This window comes from Mauremys reevesii, linkage group 5 (assembly GCF_016161935.1).
Source record: "Mauremys reevesii isolate NIE-2019 linkage group 5, ASM1616193v1, whole genome shotgun sequence".
Classification (NCBI taxonomy): domain Eukaryota; kingdom Metazoa; phylum Chordata; order Testudines; family Geoemydidae; genus Mauremys; species Mauremys reevesii.
The window spans coordinates 132,055,516-132,076,515 of record NC_052627.1 but is presented as its reverse complement, the minus strand read 5'-3'; the positions used below and the strand labels follow the sequence as shown (position 1 = coordinate 132,076,515).

Genomic DNA, 21,000 nt, shown 5'->3' with positions numbered 1-21,000 from the left:
ACATTCCGCCAGGGCTCAGGCTTCTCTGCTGCCTTCCTGGCTCACATACCCTTCCAGGGGATGTGTCATGCTACTACCTGGTCCTCTATCCGGACCAGTGCCTCTTTGGTCCAACAGTCCAGAGCTGATGCAGCCTTTGGCTTAGCAGTTTGCATTCTGCGACATCTCCCTCCGACCCCACCGCCTAGGTAAGGCTTGGGAATCACCTAACTGGAATGCATTGGAGCAATCACTCGAAGAAGAAAAGACGGTTACTCACCTGTAGTAACTGTTGTTCTTCGAGATGTGTTGCTCCAATCCATTCCAGACCCGCCCTCCTTCCCCACTGTCGGAGTAGCCGGCAAGAAGGAACTGAGGAGCGGACGGGCCGGCTGGGGTTTATATTTAGCGCCATAGCGGCGCCACTCCAGGGGGCGCCAGCCAGCCCGCCGGTGTTGCTAGGGTAAAAAAGTTCCGAGATGCCTAACTGGAATGGATTGGAGCAACACATCTCGAAGAACAACAGTTACTACAGGTGAGTAACCGTCTTTTTTTCATTTACCAAAAAACTGAGTAATTGAAAAATTTTGGAAATGGTTTCCAATTTAAAAAAAAAAAATGTGAGACCCAAATAAAAAAGTTAAGAAAGCAGAGTTTTTAATGGAAAAAAATCTGGGTTTTGGGCGGAGGATGAAAGGAGGAAAAGATACTTTGCAACAACAAAATATTTTGTTTAAAAGGTTGACAGCTGAGCACCAAACCCACCCAACTCATCAGAGGGGGACACTTTGTATGTACCGAATGAGGCACCAGGGGCTGAACAGTATCAGAGTTAGAGGGCAATGGCAAAAATTTGGTGATGCTCACAGAAGGAGGATGTCTGCCTACTCTGGGTACTCTGTGGCAAATTACACCTGAATTCTGCAGCAAGATTCTGATGCAGTAGCTTCTGTCTATTAAAAATTGAGGTTTTTCGCTGAAGGAATGTATCTAACTAGGCTTGAAAGGATTCGCTTTTTAGTAGTAAATGTCAATTTCACCGTGCTCTCACAAACTGACCAAAAAATATTTCCATCAATAATAATCCAAATTTACAACAGGGAAAAGAAGAAAAAATTGTGCATTCGTTTGATTTGAAGATACTTACTTTGTGTATTTTGACAGGTGATGTTGACAGTTTCTGCTTTAACGATTATAAAGCCTTCATTTTTCACATCTCGGTGCCTACTGTCATTAAAATAATTATTGTCTGACCTCATCCATTATCTGTCTCCCCCATAATTTTCTGTGAAAATATAAACTGATAAAAATAAAAAAGCTTAAAAATAAACAGTGATCTTCTCCACTGAAATTATAAGAATTGAATTCTGACAGACCTATATATAGTCTGACTCCCCCGGCTGGGTAGGTGACAAAGAATTGAATCCCAGATACGTAGATTTAAAAGCATGAGCCTCCACTACCTGAGCTAAAACCATCACCTCTGTTAAATTCAGTCAGAAGGCCACTCACAAACCTCTGTATGGTCGAGCTGCAAGAGTCACCCCATGTGAGCCTGGGTTCTAAGTGGAAAATGAATAATGCACTAAGCATAGAAGGCCATGGGTCTTGTTCGCTGTTGAATTCAATTGATCTTACCTTATCCTCACATTCTGTATTGGTGCATAAATGCTTCTTAGAAGTTGTCAGGAGGTGAAAGCTACAGGATTTAATCGCTGGATTAGGAATGGATTTCAGCTCCTAGGAAGGGACTGGAGACAACTGGGGGATTGGGGACTAAACACTATGGCTAAATGTTTCTGTTAAAATGATCAGCAGTGAAATAGTCAATGGTATTGATGTTTGAACTATCATCATGAGGTTCCAGAGTTATCAACCCATTCAGATAAATAATACCGTTCTCCCTTGCAAAAGCTATTGTTTCAGGCTCTTTACAGACTCAGGAAGACAACTCTGCATTAGTAACACGAGTGTTAGATTTTCAAACATTATTCACAATCATAAGGATAGATTTTTTTTTTTAAAGTGAGCTTGGATCCTGGAGGACAATTCAGAGGCAAGGGGTGGATTCCATGGCTACAGGGCCTTGGGTTGGGCTAGAACAGTGCGATTAACTCAGTGACCTGTAGAAAGTCAATCATGTGCTCAGTAATTGGTTTTCTTTTCAGATATGACAGAGAAAAAAAACCTCTTTGTACAAATGATTGTTTGGAGAAAGGTCACAGCAATTTGTACATGCTAATCAGTGGTGCACACATCAATCATATTTTCTTCTTTTCAACAGTATCTGTGTCTTGCAAATGCATGGAAACTGAGCAGGGCACCCCCAGAGAAATCATAAGCCAAGATGGATTTGCCTTTTGTGATGGCTCTGACCAAAGAGATTTTCCTTGGAACTTTGCTAGTGCCCGCCAAAACAGGGCAGCCCTCCTAAAATCTCTCTAGGTCCTTTTGAGTTTGGCATTTATTTTTTCCTGGGGCATTTTATAAATCCATCTATATGAGGGTGTGCTGGGGCAGGAGCTGATTTAGCACTCTGTCACTCAAATCACATTAATTGGGAGTGGGACCTGTTTGCAAAGACAGGCAGTTGATGCCAATTAACTGCGTAGAGATGCAGCTGAGGAGCTAATTGGATGGAAGGCACCCCCCCAGCAGCCGGGTCTATATAAGCAGACAGGAAGGAGGTGCTAGGGAGGAGTGTATACTGGCTGCTTCCCCAGAAGCAGTGGGGAAGCTGGCTGCTGACAGTAAATGGTATGTAAATAATTCTCCAGGCTGTGGGATATAATAAAGCACAGTGGTGATTAAGAGACCACTGGGAGTTGTGGCGGTCAATCACTGTGGCTGGAAAAGACTCTCAGGGGACCACACCCTGGTGTTTGCTGCCCAACTGTGAAAATAAGAAACGTGTGTTCATTTCCCATGGGAGATAAAGTATCTTTGTGCACCCTCAATCATGTGAATATGCTAATGTGAGAGACCATAAGTAATATCAAGGGAGAGTGACCCCAATCTTCAAAAGCGGGCTCTGATTGGGTGGCCTCGTTTTTGGGCGCTCAGCTTGAGATGCCTTAAATGGGCCAGATTTTCACAAGTGCTGAACGCTGGCATCTCCTGCTGACTTCAGCAGCCTCTGTCTGCAGAGGTTCAGTGCCTCTGAAAACCAGTCCCCAGGCTGTCAAGTTGAAGAGACTGAGGAAATTCTTGGATTCTCCTGGGCCGCAAACGGTTCCACATATCTGCCTCCCCTGGTGGCTAGTGAAATTTTTCCAGTAGCTTTGCTAGTCGTTGAGTTGGCCGCTGCAGCACTGCCAAACTGCTGAGGGCAGGAGGTGAAGAACACAGAGTCCCCTTTGCAGAGGTTAGCGCTGTCAGTGCCGCTAGGTCCTTGGACCCCACTCCAACAATGTGCCAGTCATGCACACTGGGCAAAAAGGCAGAGAAAGGTCCAGGTCCCCTTTCTCTCCTTTCCACATAGAAGTTGGATGCAATCTAGCTCTTCATCTTCAGTAGGTGTTGAGGAACCAAAGCAGTAGGCTTGGTTAGGTGCCGTGTCTAAGCAGGATAGGATAGCAAAACCAAGGGAAGAGATCTGTAGCCAGATCTTTTGACCTGAATGTTGTACGCGGTGTGTATCTAACTGTTGGCCTCATCCTGGGCCTTTCTTCCCAAGCTAATATCCCTTAGGGGAACTCAAGCAAGCAGCGTGTGATTCCCCCAAACTTCAGCCCGGGGACGGGAAACCTAGGGAGCATTTGCATGCTAATACAGAAATAGATTGGAGGGCTCATTGAAGGCTTCAGTAACCAGGTCTGGCTTTGCAGAGGCAGCAGGCAGTGTAAAGCATATGGGGACACAGGCAAGGTGGCTGGATTTGAAAGAGAGGGGCATTTAGTGGATGTTTCAGAGACACTGTAGTCCGGAAACCTGAGCACGGGATGGGCAGCCAGGAACTCATCTTGTAAGACACTATCTACAGAGCAGCTGGGAGGTGCGATTCCCAGCACGGGTAGAGAGATGCGTGCTTGCTTGATCCAGCTAGTATGCTAAAAATAGCAGCGTGGCCAGAGTGACCCAGACAGTAGTGTGGGGTAGCTGTGCCAGTGCAATCCCCCTCCCACCCCCATGTCTCTGGGTACATACTTGAGCAGCTAGCCTGCATTGGCACTCATGCCACTGCACCCCGCTGCCATTTCTAGGGTTAGTTCGAGCACATGTCTGGCTTCACCTCGTAGCTGCTGTGTAGACGTACCCTAACTGACTCCGTGTGATGCTGGGCAAATCACTCCACCTTTTGGTTTCCTCAGTTTCCCCTCTCTATAAAATGGGATCAATGCTGCTTATTCATCTCACCGGGGGAGGCCAAGGGTTGTTAGAGCCCAATCCTGTGAGCTGCTGAGTCTTACACCAAGATCAGTGGAGGCTGATGGTGCTTAGCAGGTTGTCCCCAATTTAAGTTCTTGGGTACATATCTGATCGGTGACTGTAAAGCAACATGGCAATTCGCAGCAGTATATATGTGTTTATGAAAAATACCCCATTCACATCTGCAAAGTGCTTCAATACCTTCTTTTGGTGGAACTGTGATTTATTATCATTGTGACTCCCTTGCATTACACTTTGGGATATGACATGTCCTGGGTAGTAACTGTATGTATTGTTGGGAGAACCAGTTCCAGAAGCACATTCCTCCGAGCATCAGGGACTGTCAGCTCTGCAGCTAGGGAATATTTGTATTCTACAGCCCCGCCGCACACCAAACATGAGACTGTTTTTGTCACACCAAGAAGTGTCCTCAGCTGATCACGCTGTCAGCTGAAGAATTTGAGAACTCCCCCCTAGAGTGCAAGTGAGGGGAAATGATGCTCAAATAATTGCGCTCGGTTCCATCTGGAGATGGTGTAAGGAGTAAGTTAGCATGATAATGCCAATGCTTATTGCCTGTATGAATAAATCTCATCACATTTCCTTAACATTATCTCCTGTGTGACTATCACGGAGGAATAGACAATTCATCCTGAAGTGCCTAACTGTAAATATAAGGCTGTTCAGATGCCTGCTGGTGGTGGGTAAAGCTCTGGGCTGGCTGACCCGCCTCCCCTCCAAAGGAAGGGGGCGATAACATTTCCACGGCTTAGCCAGATCAGGAGCTAGTACTGGGTGCATTGCAAGAGCCTGGCTAGCAGTTCAGATCCTCAGCTGAAACCCTTTGGGCTGGAAAACGGGGTATCAGGCCCTGTGGTGATAGGGAGCAGTACAGAACTGTGAGAGAAGAGACTTCAGTTTGGGAACTTTCCCAGGAAAAGCTTTCTTAGGAGAAGAGTAATGAGAGTTCGGACTGGTTTCTTCCCCTTCAGAAGTAGCAAGCGACATAGTGGCATCTAGTGAAATCATTTTTTTTCCACACAACTTTGCAAATAGCAGAGATTCATTTTGGGGACAGCCCTAAAGACTGCTAGTATCAGGGCTGCCCGGGGGGGGGGGGGCAAGTGGGGCAATTTGCCCTGGGCCCTGCAGGGGCCCCCATGAGAATATAGTATTCTGTAGTATTGCAACTTTTTTTTTATGGAAGGGGCCTCTGAAATTGCTTTGCCCCAGGCCCCGTGAATGTTCTGGGTGGCCCTGGCTAGTATCAAGAGGATTCATTTAGCTCAAGTGGTAAAAGCTGGTGTGTTTGTTGCTGAAGGACCCCCGTTCTAATCCTGACTCCCCAGTTTTATGTGTGCATCTGATTTATCTACCTTAATCATTAGGTCTGTTTGCAGCATGTGACTTTGTTGCGCTTTGGGAAATTTTATGGTGTCCCAAATAGGGCACTCAAAATCACTAGGTCACTTTTGAAAATCTTGACTTAAATTTTAAATCCCAGCTGGAAAGCAGCACCTCCAACAGGCATATGATAAAACCACAGTCTGTGCTAGCTGCAGAACAAGTGTTGGGTCCCTTTCTGAGCAAAAATTATTTACAGGCACGTGGGACATCCTGTATGTAAATACTGCTATCAGAGCAGGCTAACATACCCGCTCTGGTCCCTAGTCTAGTTTCCAATCCTTATTCCCATTAGCCAAAGGAAATCCCTGACAGCCTGTATTAAAGAAAAGGTTATTGAATGCGGAGTATTACCACTTGCACAATGTGCGTAGACTTTTGTGCAATGAGTTAGGGGATTCTTAGCCTAGTTCCCAGTGGGCAAGTGCCCACATCATACAAAACATTGTCACTGGGAGTCTCAGCAGAGAGGTAACGGGTACCTGTCGAGAGGCTGGGGGAGAGGCACATCAGCTGACTCTCTCAAGAAGAAGTCAGAAGGGAAGAAGTGAGTTGGTGTTCCTATACTGATGGGGAAAACCTCTTCCATTGGTGCAGTCTGTGTCTATACTACAGGTGCTATGGCATCATATGTATGGTACTGTCTCTACGCTGTGGTAGTGCCCATGGTGTAGACATGGCCTCGGGTCATAATTCAGCTCTCTCTAGTTTGATTTGATTTCTCTCTGTGTTAGTTTCCTCATCCAAAATATGAGGATGTTAATTCCTGCCATATGGAGGATTGTGGGGCTTAATTGTGTGCAAGAGACCCTTGGACTCTCTTAAATAAAAGGTGCTATAGGAGAAGGATGTATTCTTTATTATTATTATTCCAGGTATGATCAGTTCTACATGAGCCACAAATGGTCAAAAATAACTGCATCCAGGATGCTTCACTTGCTAAAGGAACGTTTGCTTGTCAGAGATAACGTGGTTTGTTGTTAGAGGAGTCTGCCACAATGCTTCTGCGGAGGATAATGATCTTCTTGCTTTGTCTCTCCCTGCCCTGGGAGAATGTTTAGAACAGAGGGAAGAGAGACAAGTGAGAATAAGGAGGTGCCTAGGGCAGTTATTTATATTGCTCATCAGATAGCAGCAGCTCCACAAAAGAAACATTTCTCTCCTTTGGAGGACAGAAAAAAGCAAGAGCATGGTGACCTGATAGCTAGTCTGTCTCTGAAAGAGAAAGCAGACAGAAGGGAATGGTTGCTTGATTTTCTATTGTGCTGCTTCAGATTGCAGTGTCAGATCTGGGAAGAAACATACTGCCTTGGGTAGGGACAGGGTGAAATCATACCAGGAATGGGTGAGGAGTTAGATGCATGTCTCTGGCATCTGTAAGGTCCAGGAGGTCTCAAACTGTGGCCTGCAGATATGGTAGGTAGCAGACAGCTCTATGCTGCTACCCAGCAGGTGTTATAGCTAGCTTGCACTCCACTGTCTACAACTTGGTGAAGACACACCCCACAGGAAGTCCCGCCTCAAGGGGTCTGACAAGCAGCAGCCTCATGGCTCCTGATTGGCTCTCTGTCCTATATAAACCCAAGGGGCATTCTAGGAAGTGTCAGAGACTTCTCATCTGGTTTTGACATCAGCTTGATTTGGACCTTGCCTACTGACCCTGAAACCTGTCTTGGACTCTGGTCCTTCATATTGATGCTGGCCTGGAACTTGACTACAAACTCCTCTGTGAGTCTCAGCTGCAGGTTTGACAACTATTTTACTCCAAAAGGTGCTTAACTGCTTCTTACATGTATCCTGAATAAAGGTTGATGCCCTGCCCACTCATTTTAGCAAGGCTGGAGACCAAGGCCATGCTTGCTGATAGACCCTAGCACCATTGGCATAATAGTATGAGCTCTGTTATGTCCTTGTTTGCAAATATTGCCCAGAGAATGAAATGTCCATTTGACAGGGATGCCTAGGAAAAGTACCTATATGGGGAGAAGGTTTCACTAGGAGAGCGCTCTTCAGTCTAGCAGACAGAGGCATAACAACACCCAGTGGGTGGAAACTGAAGTTAGACAAATTCAGGTTAGAAATAAAGGCAGACATTTTTAACAGTGAGAGTAATTAACCATTGGAACAATTTACCAGGGATATGATGGGGTCTCTGTCACCTGAAGTCTTTAAATCAAGACTGATATCTTTCTAAAAGATTTCCTCTAGCTCACCCAGAAGTTATGGGCTCGATGCAGAAATTACTGGGTAAGATTCTATGGTAAGATTCTAGGTGGTCAGACTAGATGATCACACATTTGGGCCTTTAAAATCCATGAAAAGCTTGTCCAGATCATATCTGTTCTGGAAAGTCTACACTGAGCACACGTGATCATGTCTCTTTAGTGGCTGGCTAGCCAGAGCATAGATAAATGCCTATAACTGAGTACTGACTAATTGATTTTCTTCTTTAACTCAAGTAGTAGAAGCTTGTGCTTTTGATGCTGAAGAACATAATAAGAATGGCTATACTGCCCCCCACTACAGAAAGGATGTGGGCTCCCCACTACAGAAAGGATGTGGACAAATTGGAGAGAGTCCAGTGGAGGGCAACGAAAAAGATTAGGGGGCTGGGGCACATGACTTGTAAGGAGACGCTGAGGGAGCTGGGCTTATTTAGTCTGCAGAAGAGAAGAGTGAAGCGGTATCTGATAGCAGCCTTCAACTACCTGAAGCGGGGTCCAAAGAGGATGGAGCTAGACTGTTCTCAGTGGTACTTGATGACAGAACAAGGAGTAATGGTCTCAAGTTGCAGTGGGGGAGGTTGGATATTGAAAACACTATTTCACTAGCAGGGTGGTGAAGCACTGGAATGGGTTCCCTAGGGAGGTGGTGGAATCTCCTTCCTTAGAGGTTTTTAAGTTCAGACTTGACAAAGCCCTGGCTGGGATGATTTAGTTGGTGTTGGTCCTGCTTTGAGCAGAGGGTTGGACTAGATACCTCCTGAGGTTCCTTCCAGCCTTGATATTCTATGATTCTAGAACAGGGGTTCTCACACTGGGGGTCAGGACCCCTCAGGGGGTTGTGAGGTTATTACATGGGAGGGGGGATCACGAGCTGTCAACCTCCAACCCAAACCCCATTTTGCCTCCAGCATTTATAATGGTGTTAAATATATAAAAGAGTGGTTTTTAATTTGTAAGGGGAGGGTCGCACTCAGAGGCTTGCTGTGTGAAAGGGGTCACCAGTACAAAAGTTTGAGAACCACTGTTCTAGAACAATAATCCATCTAGCCCAATATCCTGTCTTTGGACAGTGGCCAGTGCCAGATGCTTCAGAGGGAATTAACAGAACGGGGCAATCAGCAAGTGACCCATTCCTTGCCATCCACTCCCTTCTGGTTTAGGTACACCCAGAGCATGGGGTTGTCCCTGACTATCTTGGCTAATGGCCATTGATGAGCCTATCCTTCATGAACTTCTCTAATTATTTTTTGAATCCAGTTATAGTTTTGGCCTTCACAACATCCTCAGTCAACTAATTCCTCATGTGGACTGTGCATTGTGTGAAGAAATACTTCCTTATGTATATTTCAAACCTCGTTGCCTATTAATACCATTAATACCCCTGGTTCTTGCATTACATGAAGGAGTAAATAACACTTTCACTTTCTCCACACCACTCATGATTTGATTGTCCTCTATCATATCTTTCTCCCCCTTAGTTGTCTCTCTTCTAAGCTGAACAGGCCCAGCCTTTTCAATCTCTCCTCAAATGGAAGCTATATCCTACCCTCAATCATTTTTGTTGCCCTTCTCTGTACTGTTTCCTATTCTAATAGATCTTTTTTGAGATGAGGTGACCAGAACTACATGCAGTGTTCAAGGTGTGGGTGTACCATGGAATTATATAGTGACTTTATGATATTTTCTGTCTTATCATCTATCCCTTTCCTAATGGCTCCTACCATTCTGTTAGCTTCTTTGACTGCCTGTAGGGAGCCAGGGTGGCTTCCCTCCGAGCCTGAGGGTAAACAGCCACTCTCTCAACCGGAGTGGGCGGGGCCAGGCCAAGCTTTTTCCGCCCCCTGGAAGGGGAGGGGTGGAACAGGAAGTACAAAGGGTGGGGCCCTTAGCTCAGTGAGGGCAGCACCAGGGAGGGAGGCAGATGCAGACTGCACGCTGCTCCCTTCGGACCCTGCTGCCACCCCAGGGGAGGCCCTGGACCAGGGGAAACCTGAGCTGGAGGAAGGACTGGGCTCACCAGGACTGCCTGCCGCCGAGTACCCCAAGAAACTGGAAGAGCCTGAGCCGGTGGGAGAGCTTGAGCTGCCAGCCGCGGTCTACCCGGGTGAACTGGAGGGACCTGAGGGACGCGTAATCGGGTAGGAAGTAGCCCAGGGACTGAGCGACACGGGGGTGAGTCTATGTTGCGGAAAGAACCCCACTAACCCAGTGACGAGACCCTCGTCTCACCCTGCCAGGGCCCTGGGCTGGAACGCAGAGGTGTAGGGCGGGCCTGCGTTCCCCTACCCGGCCAGTCAGCCTCAGGAACCGGGTCCCGACAGCGCTACAGGCTCCTGCCGGCGCTCCCCTGCCTGAGGGGGGCGCTACAGGCTCCTGCCGGCGCTCCCCTGCCTGAGGGGCGCGCCGCAGACATTCGTCGATGTTCCCCCTGCCACTGATTCTCCGAGACCGGGTGGGGCTCAAGCCGGCCAGGGAAAGAGTAGCTCGCCATCGCCCCTAGCGGAGTAAGCCAGGTGACGCAACTTACACTGCCGCTGCACATTGAGTGGATGTTTTCAGAGAACTACCCATGATGACTCCAAAACCCTTCTTGAGTGGTAACAGCTAATTTAGATCCCATCATTCTGTATGTATAGTTGGGATTGTTTTCCAGTGAGGTCTCTTCCAACCCTAATTTTCTGTGATTCTGTGATTTAGTGTGGTGACTGAAATGAGCATTTGCCATACCCCAGTTAAATTAATGAACTGTAGTTTATTGTCCCTTTAATGAAGCAACGAATATAATAGTTTCTATGAGTGTTGCAGAAGAGGGCTGCATACCGCAGGGAGACGTCTCTCTGGGGAACTTGGGAGTTGCAGGGTGCTGTTTGTTACCTGCAAGGCAAGGTTTGGACTGGCAGAGCCCTGAAGAGTTTGTTGGCAGGGCAGACAAGCTGGTGTGTCAGTGGGTTGTCACACAGCTTAGGAGTAGCAAAACTCTCATTTGCTGAGGCTGGACGGGATAACACAGGATCTCAATTCTGGGAACCCCAGCAGATTGTCACGCTGGCAGATGGGTTCTGGGGAAAAGTGGGACTGGGAGGGTGCTGGAGTCACCCTGCAAAAAGTTAGTGGGTGAGAAGTCAGGGTGTGACTTGCATGCTTGTCGGCTGGCTGTTGATGCTCTGGCTTATAGCCTTGACCACCCAGCATGTGAGGCATGCAGAGCTGCAGGGCAGGTGATGATACAACCCCTTACTGGTCTCAGTTGACCCCCACAGCAACCTGTCAGCTGGATTTTGCTGGCCACAGCACACAGTCCCCCTCTGAGGACTGAAAATAATAATAAAAAACCCAGCATGGGCCACTAATGCTAGAGGGCAAAAAACAAAACTAAGAGAGGAAACTTTCTTTCCCTTTGTTTGTCCAGAGTAAGTTTAGTTATTGGTTCCGCTGCAGCTTGGCTATCCAGGATAGGGTCCTATCCCCAGATGGTGGAAAACGGCCAAGCTGCAGTCAATGGAGCTAGGCCTATTTATACCAGCAGAGGAACCGGTTCTTCCTATTTTGTGTCTCTCTGGTGACCTCTTTGGTGTTGCCTGGTATGCCAGGTACAGGGGGCAAAATGAGGAGCAGGGGAGCCTCCAATTGTCCAGTACATCAGATTAGCACCCACAAGTTTGAACGCATCTTTGAATGCTCCAAACACTGGTGAGAAGGGGCCATTCCTCAGGAGATTCCTGCTTCTGGAGAATGCCTCTTGAGTAGCCTCTGCTGATGTATTTTGGTACTTACCACTTCAAGTACTGACAGGACCTGGGAAGCTGGGGGAGGTATGTGGTTGGGAAGGTGGGGATAAGGAGAAACAGGGAAGGAACAGCAGGCACCTCCCCCACGACAAGTCCCTTCTATGCAACTGCCAGAACATTGCCGGAGAATACTTCATCGTAGGCTTTAAGATCTATAGTTACCCAGAGCAGCACTGCCGTCGGAGTGATTCATAGATTGAAACTGCACCTGTGATGTAGCTGGGGCTTGGTCCATTAACTGCATTCTGGACCAGCTGGAGCCTGTGCATGGTCTTCACATTCGGCTTGAGATGCCGTGAATTACAGTGCTCCAGATGGAAGGTGACAAATGGCTGGTTCTCTGTTGGGAGGAAGATTCCTAGTGAGCTGGAGATGAAAGAAGGTCTTTTGTGGGGGGTGGGGAAAGGCTACCTGGTCCTCCAAACTAAGCGAGAAGTCAAACCAGACCTGGAGCCTTTGACCCATGTTGATGAATGGAGGCTCTATGCCTGTGATGGAAGGTGGGAGACATTTTGGCCAATTCTTTAACGTGTCTCTCCTGTCAGCATCGCTTTGGTCTTGCCTGGATTCAGTTTGAGTCAGCCGCTCTTCATCCAAGAGCTCACTTCCTGTAGAGGCATTGACATTTTGGCAAAGGCAGTGGCTGCATCCGCTGAGAGTGAATTACATAGCTGAGTCTCATCAGCATCCTGTCAGCAGCGGAGCCCCTTGCCTCTCACCATCTCTCCCAAGGGGCTCATGTAGCTCGTGTAGAGAACAGGGATAGTATGGATCCCTGCAGGACCCTGGAGGGCTCTCAGAGGAGGTTACCCAGCACCACTCCAAGCTGTACTGGAGAGAAGTGACTGGACCCGTTGTACTGCTAGGCTGTCTTCTACTGCTGTGTCACGTAGGTGGGTTGGTTAATACGGTGTGGTCCACTGTGCCAAAGGCTGCGGAGAGGCCCAGTAGTGTGAGCATGGAGATCTTTTCGGCATCCATGGCCACAAGGTGGTCGGTTTTAGTGCCACTAGAGCTGTCTCTGTGCTGAACCCTGGTCTGAAACGTAATTGTGAGGCATCCAGGAATTTGACTGAATGTCGCATGTCACTGCAGCTTGGTTCTACCACACAACCTCCTTCTCCTTTTTAACTGAAAACATTTGTGCAAACCTCGAGTTGTAGTGCCAGACTGGAAAATTTGCTTTGCTGTTTCACTGTACCTCAGTTTCCCTGTGATGGGGTGAACCTGGCCCCTCGTGGCCCCCTGCTGGAGGCCCACAGTACTACCCCACCCCAGAAAGGAGCAGCAGAGGTGGGTCTTCCAGGCCTACAGAAAGAGGCCTCGTGGAAACAGCCAATCAGAGAAACGCAAGTGAAGAGCTGGATTTAAAGGGCCAGGAGATAAGGCTGAAGGCCATGGTGAGGGGAAGACAGTTTCAACTCTTTAATACCACAGAAGGGATCAATTTTTGACTGTCAAGTATCAGGGGGTAGCCGTGTTAGTCTGTATCCACAAAAACAACAAGGAGTCCGGTGGCACCTTAAAGATTAACAGATTTATTTGGGCATAAGCTTTCATGGGTAAAAAAACCTCACTTCTTCAGATGCTGTATCTGAAGAAGTGAGGTTTTTTACCCACGAAAGCTTATGCCCAAATAAATCTGTTAATTTTTGACTGTGACTCTACCAGAGGGCTAAGTCATTGAAGACCTGCCTAGCAAGGTTTGCAATCTACAGAGGGTACCAGGAGTGGGGAAAAGATTGCACTACCCCACTCAGCTGCTAAGAGGTAGGCACAAGGTGAGTGCTCCTGTTACAATCCCTGATTTTTCATCTTCTCATTCTAATAATATTTATTAAATAGCGCCAGGGAGCGCCAGTCATGGCCCAGGGCCCTATTACAAACGCAGAACAGACAGTCCTTGCCCCAAAGAGCTTACCTTCTCCCAGTCCTGCTCCTTATCCTCTTAATGATCAGTCACTTTTGCCATGACAAGTGATGGGACTACCATAAATTGAGACCAAGCGAGTTGTTGCATGTATAACCTGGGCCAATCAGAATCTCGTCAGATGAAAAGACTAGTGGACAAACAATCGCATTGCATGCAGCCCTGTACCTTTAAGCTTAATCCATTATTGTGTTTGCCTTCTGACCTGAAGAGGGTGCGTGGGTGGGGAGGTGGGTGTGTATGCAGCATGCAAACTTCCTGCTGGACAAGAAAAATTTAAAGGAAAGTTCGTGTTAGTCTTTAAGGTGCCACAAGTACTCCTGTTCTTTTTAAAGGAAAGTGAATCTCTTCTCCTTACATTTCTCTGAAAGAAAGTAGTAATCCTTTAAAGGCCTCCCTGGTTCAGCTAGGTTCTCATAAGTCTTTTCTGGTCACAGACCCCTGCGTCCATCCTCCCCCAAACCAGGACATGACATTTCAAGTTTAAATTAAACAATCCAATTTCACACTTCTTAAACACCGCAATTACCACAGCTGCTGTCTTCCGGAACGCACAAATTAATAGTCAGTAGCTGTATTTTCCAATCTGCTGGGATTTTTAGAAGATGCGAGTCCAAGACCTGATCCCATCACTCCTGAATCTGGATCCAAACAACCCATATCTGGGGGCTCCAGATTTTTTTTCAGCCTTCATCTCTCTCTGAATAAGCACCCAAGACCACTCCATGAAAACATCAGTCATCAGCAGGGAGTGAATGGTGTTCTTCAGCCATCAGGCCGTAAGTGAATTGGGATTGGACAAGATCTAAAACTTTTTAAAAAATCAAACTTGTTTTACTCTTAACCCTTTGCTATGCCATGCGATAGGCCCAAGACAAAGTTTGGCTCAAATCTGGACTATCCCCACATGTGGAGGGCTCATATCTGGGATGGGGGGATAGAATCATGGATACTCCTACCCTCAGACATGTCAAAATAAAAACAATGGTGGCTCTGTCTGGGATGAAAAGGGCCTTTGCTTGGCAGTTTAACTACTCTTGAAAACCAATTCTGTTGAAAACAGGGTGCCCCACACGCACAAGAGACCGGATGGGGCCCGTTTCATGCAATTTTTAGACTGATCTAACCAGGAAAAAAGGAGGGTGTGGGTTGAATGAAACCAAATATTGTAACACCCCAGTCTGTGAGCTGACCATGGTTGGATATGATGCATGCTGGATTTTGTACACTTTACTTATCCATTGTGTGGTATAACAGCTTAAGCACGGAGCCTGTATAATTTTAAATACATGATCCTCATTCCCCTCAGGAGCTTGATATCCTAGTGATTACATTCTCTTAATGTCAATGAACATCTTCCGAGTGCCTCTCTGTATTGATCCTTAAGTATCTGCCAGATGGGGCTTGTTAGCTAGTTTATCAGCTAGCTACCGGGTTAAACACAGCGGCATGGTAACAAGACGATTATTTGGACCCACTTCATACTACATGGCTAAGCATTAGAAATGCCATTGGTATTCTAATAGAACGGAGGGTGAATTCCTTTGCTGTACAGTGCTGTGTCATAGGGTTGGTCAGGATGAATTCAGCTGCTACCCATATGAATGGAATATGTACCCCCTATGAGAATCTTGTTAGCTAGTCACTGGTTATGGTGCAGCATGCGCTTTGATCTCTTAGAACAGTGTTATTCATTCGCTTTTCTGGGCTACTCTAACGAATTGTTTTGTACTAGGCTTGGGCATATTAGTTCAGATAAAACAAAAACCTCCATGTCATTGACCCAAACTCAGATTGCTCTGACCTAGTTAGGTAACTGTCCCTTGTGATGCTTCCCGGGGGTTCCCAGGGTTGGGAGGCACCTCACTATCTCCTGCCTTTAGCCTGAGGTAGCCTTGTCTGTGCCTGCTGGGGCCAGTTCGCACTTGGCTACCCTATGTCCAGATTATTGCCACTGAGACCATGAATATACCTGCTTTCACTTCATGTTCCTCCATGGGCTTCCTGTTGTCTTGGTCAAGTTCAAGCTCTTCATCTTGATCTCCAAGGCTCTGCCCAGCTCCAACCTACATCTCCAGTCTCCTTACACTTCCATCCCTTTCTCCCACTCTTAACTCCCCACTTCCTTTCATGCTTACCCTTCCTCCTGAAATGCCCTCCCCATCCTGGTGTGGCAGCCCTACTTTCATACTTCAAATCCCTTCTGAGACCTCGCCTCTACCTTGTTAGACCATCAGTGCCAACCACTTCCATAAAGTGCCTTCTCCCACTCACTGTAATAAACGCTGACGCTTAGAATCACCCTCTACTTTTCCGTCATGTCTGATTGGTGTCATCTGTCTAGTTACATTGAAAATGCATCGGGACAGCTGTCCCATCTTCTACTTTGCCTTGCACTCAAGAAATAATAGCAGCTGGAAGCTGATGTGCCAGGATGACGTGAGTTCTCAGGGGATTGAGACTGATGGGGAAGCAGAAAGTAGCAGAAATCGCTGGAGAGAGCCTGTTCGTTGAAGGCTTCCATCCTAACAGGGCAAATCCAAGGGGCTTAGACAGTCCAGACAAGTATTCAAACTTCTGAGCGCTTCACTAAGCTACTGAACCTTATGATGCTTGCCTGCCATCAGCCTGTAGGTCTGAGGAAACCAGCTTGAACGTTCAGCAAAAAATTCAGGGGAAGTTGAGATAAGGGGTCAAAATGCCATTTGCACATCACTGCAGGCCTTAAAGCCTTAACTGCTGAACGAACAGCATGTTTAATTTTTAATATACAAAATGTGCCCATCTCATGGTCCATAGGCCATGATGTTCTCTATTTAAAACCAATGCCTGGGTGTTGTTGAGCAATGACCAATTCCTCCTACTTTGGGGGAAAGTTTGAGAGAAGAGGCCTTGTACCATGCCCCACTGGTGGACTGTCTGTATTCCAGATACATTCAGTGCTAGGGTAAGTAGGTGCCTCTTTACACCAATGGCAAGGTTGGCTCCAACACTGTTGGTGCAGCAGGAATGCAAATTCCAAACCTGAGGGTGCTTCGTTGAGAGAGACTTGCCCCCAGCCTGCAGATTCTCCAGCTCTTGATATCTTTGGTTCAAGACTGTTTGCCTTTTTTGGACGTTATACTTCAACCAAACACAAGTATTAGGCTCAATACAGAGGTAACTGGGTGAAATGTAATGGCCTGTGATATGCTGGAAGCCAGATTAGGTGATCTAATGGTCCTTTCCAGCCATAACCTCTGTGAATACTCAGATCTAGGGACTGTTGGCAAGAGCTCCTCCAGTGTCATGGGTAGATAGATGTCAAGCTCTAGTGATGGGAGTGACTATGCTAATATGATGAGAAGGTATCCTATATACTTCTAGTGAGGACTCACTGCCCCAGTGTTCTCCAATCAGCCCGCCTTCTGTGTGTTCCTTCACCATTCCACTGGATGCAAGAGGGAAAGAGGCTTTCTCTCTATGGGAGACCACCCTATATCTTATTGATCACAAGAATGGCCATACTGGAACAAACCAAATGTTCATCTAGCCCAGTATCCTGTCTTCCAACAGTGGCCAATGCCAAGTGCTTCAGAGGGAATGAACAGAACAGGTGATCATCAAATGATCCATCCCCTGTCTTCCATTCCCAGCTTCTGGCAAACAGAGACTAAGGATACCATTCCTGTCCATCCTGGCTAATATCCTCCATGAATTTATCTAGTTCTTTTTTTAACTGTGTTATAGTCTTGACCTTCACAACATCCTCTGGCAAAGAGTTCCACAGGTTGACTGTGCGCTGTGTGAAGAAATACTTCCTTTTGTTTGTTTTAATACCTGTTGCCTTTTAATTTCATTGAGTGACCCCTAGTTCTTGTTATGAGGAGTAAATAACACTTCCTTATTTACTTTTTCCACGCCACTCATGATTTTATATACCTCTCTCATATCCCCCCCTTAGTCGTCTCTTTTCCAAGCTGAAAAGTCCCTCTTATTAATCTCTCCTCATATGGAAGCTATTCCATACCCCTAATCATTTTTGTTGTCCTTTTCTGAAACTTTTCCAATTCCAATATATCTTTTTTGAGATGGGGCGACCACATCTGCACGCAGTATTCAAGATGTGGGTGTACCATGGGTTTATATAGAGGCAACATGAGATTTTCTGTCTTAGAGAGAGAGAGAGGGTCAGATTCTGCACTCAGTCATAAATCTGAGTGATTCCATTAACTTCACTTACTTCAGCTGTACATCAGTGTGATTGAGAGTAGAATTATGTCCGTTGGGGGGAAGGGGCAGGAATTCAAACAACATAAATGTAGGCTCCTTTCAACTGAAATCAGTTTCATCAAATCTGAACTTCAGCTGGGGTGTCCACTCGGAGCAAGGGAAAGAGCAACAAGATTATTTTTTTCTTTTGACCATTGAGACAGCTTGAATAGCAATTGAAATACACTGAACAGAGATCGTATCAGAACGGCAAGATACCACTGCAATGTCCTTTGGAAATGTGAGTGACAAAAAGAATTTCCAAACCACAATGGAAAGCAACTACTTGGCCATCAGTGCAAACAAAAACAAATACTGTGGCCCACGTCTCTGGAATGAGGGAACTTTCTAATCTAGGCAGTACATTTTCTCTTTCCTTTATGTACAGATGTTAAAGATACGCCGCTTTGTCATCCCTCTGCCATGGAAATGAGCCAAATTCTGCTCTGTTACCCTGTTGGAAAGCTGGAGAGACTCTTTGGATTTTATTAGACCTTCACTAGCCTGAGCTGGGAGGGACTCCATTCTTAGCGTGAATCTGGAGGGGAACTCATGTAAACAATGATAGGATGCTTCAGGGCACTAGTTCATGAGCCCCAGATGGGACCAGGGAGTGTCTATATTGTGTCTATTGTTCTTTACATAACAAAATGACATGAAGAAACAACACATGCAAAGATGGGTCCCAAACATCTGTATTTACTAACTGTACGCAATCATAAATGGCCTAGTCACATCAATACTGCTTCTCTGATTGGTTGCTGAAGGCTTCTAGAAACAGAACACAATGAGCATCAGTGGAGACCTCACAAACTCCTTAAAGGGATTCTACCTGATTTCTATACACTACCATGTAGAATTAAGGAATTCATGTATTTTAAAGCCAGGAGGGATCATTGTGATTGTGACGTTTCACTCCATATTCTTTATGAAAATATGCTTATAATATGACATAACTGAGATGTACTTTATGCAAGATGGGTCTTGTAAGAGATCATTGGAAAGGTTATAATTTACTGAATGGGATTATCCAAGTTGCATGTCTGTATCATTTCTGTCTCCGAAGTTAGGGATATTGACTAAGTATCTGTATTTCAACTATGCTACTTTGGGTGACACCTACTGCTAACACTTCCAGTACAACAATGGAAAAGCCAGACAGGGCTGATGACCCATCAGTGAGGACAATGGACTGTGAATGCTCCATACTGCCACTGACTCATGGACTCCATGACATTACAGAGTCAGGTGGTCTTGTCACCGAATACTAAACATTACCATGGACTTCTTGTAACTTTCCACTGGAAGGGAAAGGGGGTCAAGTTTGGGAAAGAGCGAATTGCTGCCTTATGTAAATCCTATTTATGGGTTGGGAGGAAGGCAAACGGACTCCTCCTCTCCGTGGCCTCTCTGCCCAAGAAGAAAGATTTCTAAAGCCACCTGAAGGAAAGGCAGAGGGGAGTCCAGACTGAGACTGAAAAGAAATATACCTGGAACTCTGAACCACGGAAACGTTGCAACCTGCCTAAAATAATATTTAGGGTAAGAAATTACATTTTGTAACCTGTTCCTTAAGTACATTGAGCTTAGCTTGCGTACTTTGTAATCTGCTTTGTCTTGTCTGTTATCTCTTATAGTCACTTAAAATTCACCTTTTGTAGTTAATACACGTATTGCTTGTTTATAATATAATCCAGTTTATGTAATTTCTAACTGGGGGGGTGGGAAGGGCAAGAAGTTGTGTATATCTCTCTCCACATTTAGGGAGGAGGTGAATTTCATTAAAAACTTTGGGTTTGTCCCCCTTGAAGGGAGCGGGCAGCAGGGTGTCGGAGCGAGCCCCTAAGGCTGAATCTTTCCAGAGCGGATCTCTATCTCTGTGCAGCTGGGTGTGGCCCTGCCCATGTGCTTGACTGGAAGAGGTTTGTGAGCCCAGCCCAGCAAGGCCAGGTAAAGGGGACCCAGGCTGGCAGAACAGGCTGACTCAGTGGCACCCCAGCACATCAGGTGACACCCCAACCCATCACAGTGATCATCTAGTCTGACCTCCTGTCAGACAAAGACCATAGGACTTCCCTGAATCAATTCTGGCTTCCTGTTATTAATTAGGGCAGCCGTGGGAGGATGGGGAGGGAAGTGGGGTGGGGGTGGGTGAACACACATGCTTTCCCACAAATGTTCTGATCCTAACCACTGTCAAAGATTAAAGGAATCATTGCTCTGAGTTGGGATAAATTATATGATCCGAAATGATACTCAAACCTGAAATGTAAAATGTGTGTCCAATGTCCAGTGCTCTCCGATATCTGCTCAGCGCTCTGCATCCTGCAACAAACACCTCTCCAATAAACCCTTTACCTAGGGCTGTGTGATGGACTGTATAGAAAACAGCACATAAAATGATTTGGAGAGAGCAGGACAAGGGGGAGGGGTAGCTCACTGGTGTGAGTGTTGGCCTGCTAAACCCAGGGTTGTGAGTTCAATCCTTGAGGGGGCCATTTAGGGATCAGGGGCAAAAATCTGTTGGGGGAATGGTCCTCCTTTGAGCAGGGGGTTGGACTAATGACCTCCTGACATCTCTTCCAACCCTGATATTCTAAGACTTACTCTAGTGAGTTAATTTCCACATCTCCAGAGTAATAGGGAGAGCTGTTCCCCAAAGCTTGGACATTTTCAGCCCTGCACATCAATATCAACACTAACTTTTTAATCAGCATCTTTTTAACCACAGAAATAAAAGACAGCATAATTAATTACAGAGGTTGCTTCTAATCATTAACCACAAGGGTCAGGCTGGAGCCTGCTATTCTGTTGCTGAATGTAAATACAGCAGATTAGGGAATATGTTTGCCCAACATTGTCACGTGGTAATTAATGATGAAAACATGAGTCTCCCCGGCACATTTTGAAGAAGGCTGAGACGGCATTTTGTTACTGATGACAAGATGGGTTTACAGCAATCACCTCCATCGCTAATTGTTTTATGAAATGTCACCACTTTCTCTTTGGGATTGTGCTAAATAGTCCCACAATGTCAATAGAGATATACTAAAGG

General features: G+C 46.2%; 1 long non-coding RNA gene across 3 annotated transcripts in view; it reads left to right on the top strand.

Moving 5' to 3' along the window:
• The first annotated feature begins 7,363 nt into the window (after nt 1-7,363).
• The window catches only part of LOC120406451, a 56,726-nt gene continuing 43,089 nt past the window's right edge, over nt 7,364-21,000 (top strand). For 2 of the 3 annotated variants that reach the window (XR_005599273.1, XR_005599271.1), the window contains exon 1: nt 7,371-7,522. This is a non-coding gene — a long non-coding RNA (uncharacterized LOC120406451). Of the gene's footprint in view, nt 7,523-21,000 lie in introns of all 3 variants that reach the window. The other variant, XR_005599272.1, reaches the window with a different exon arrangement.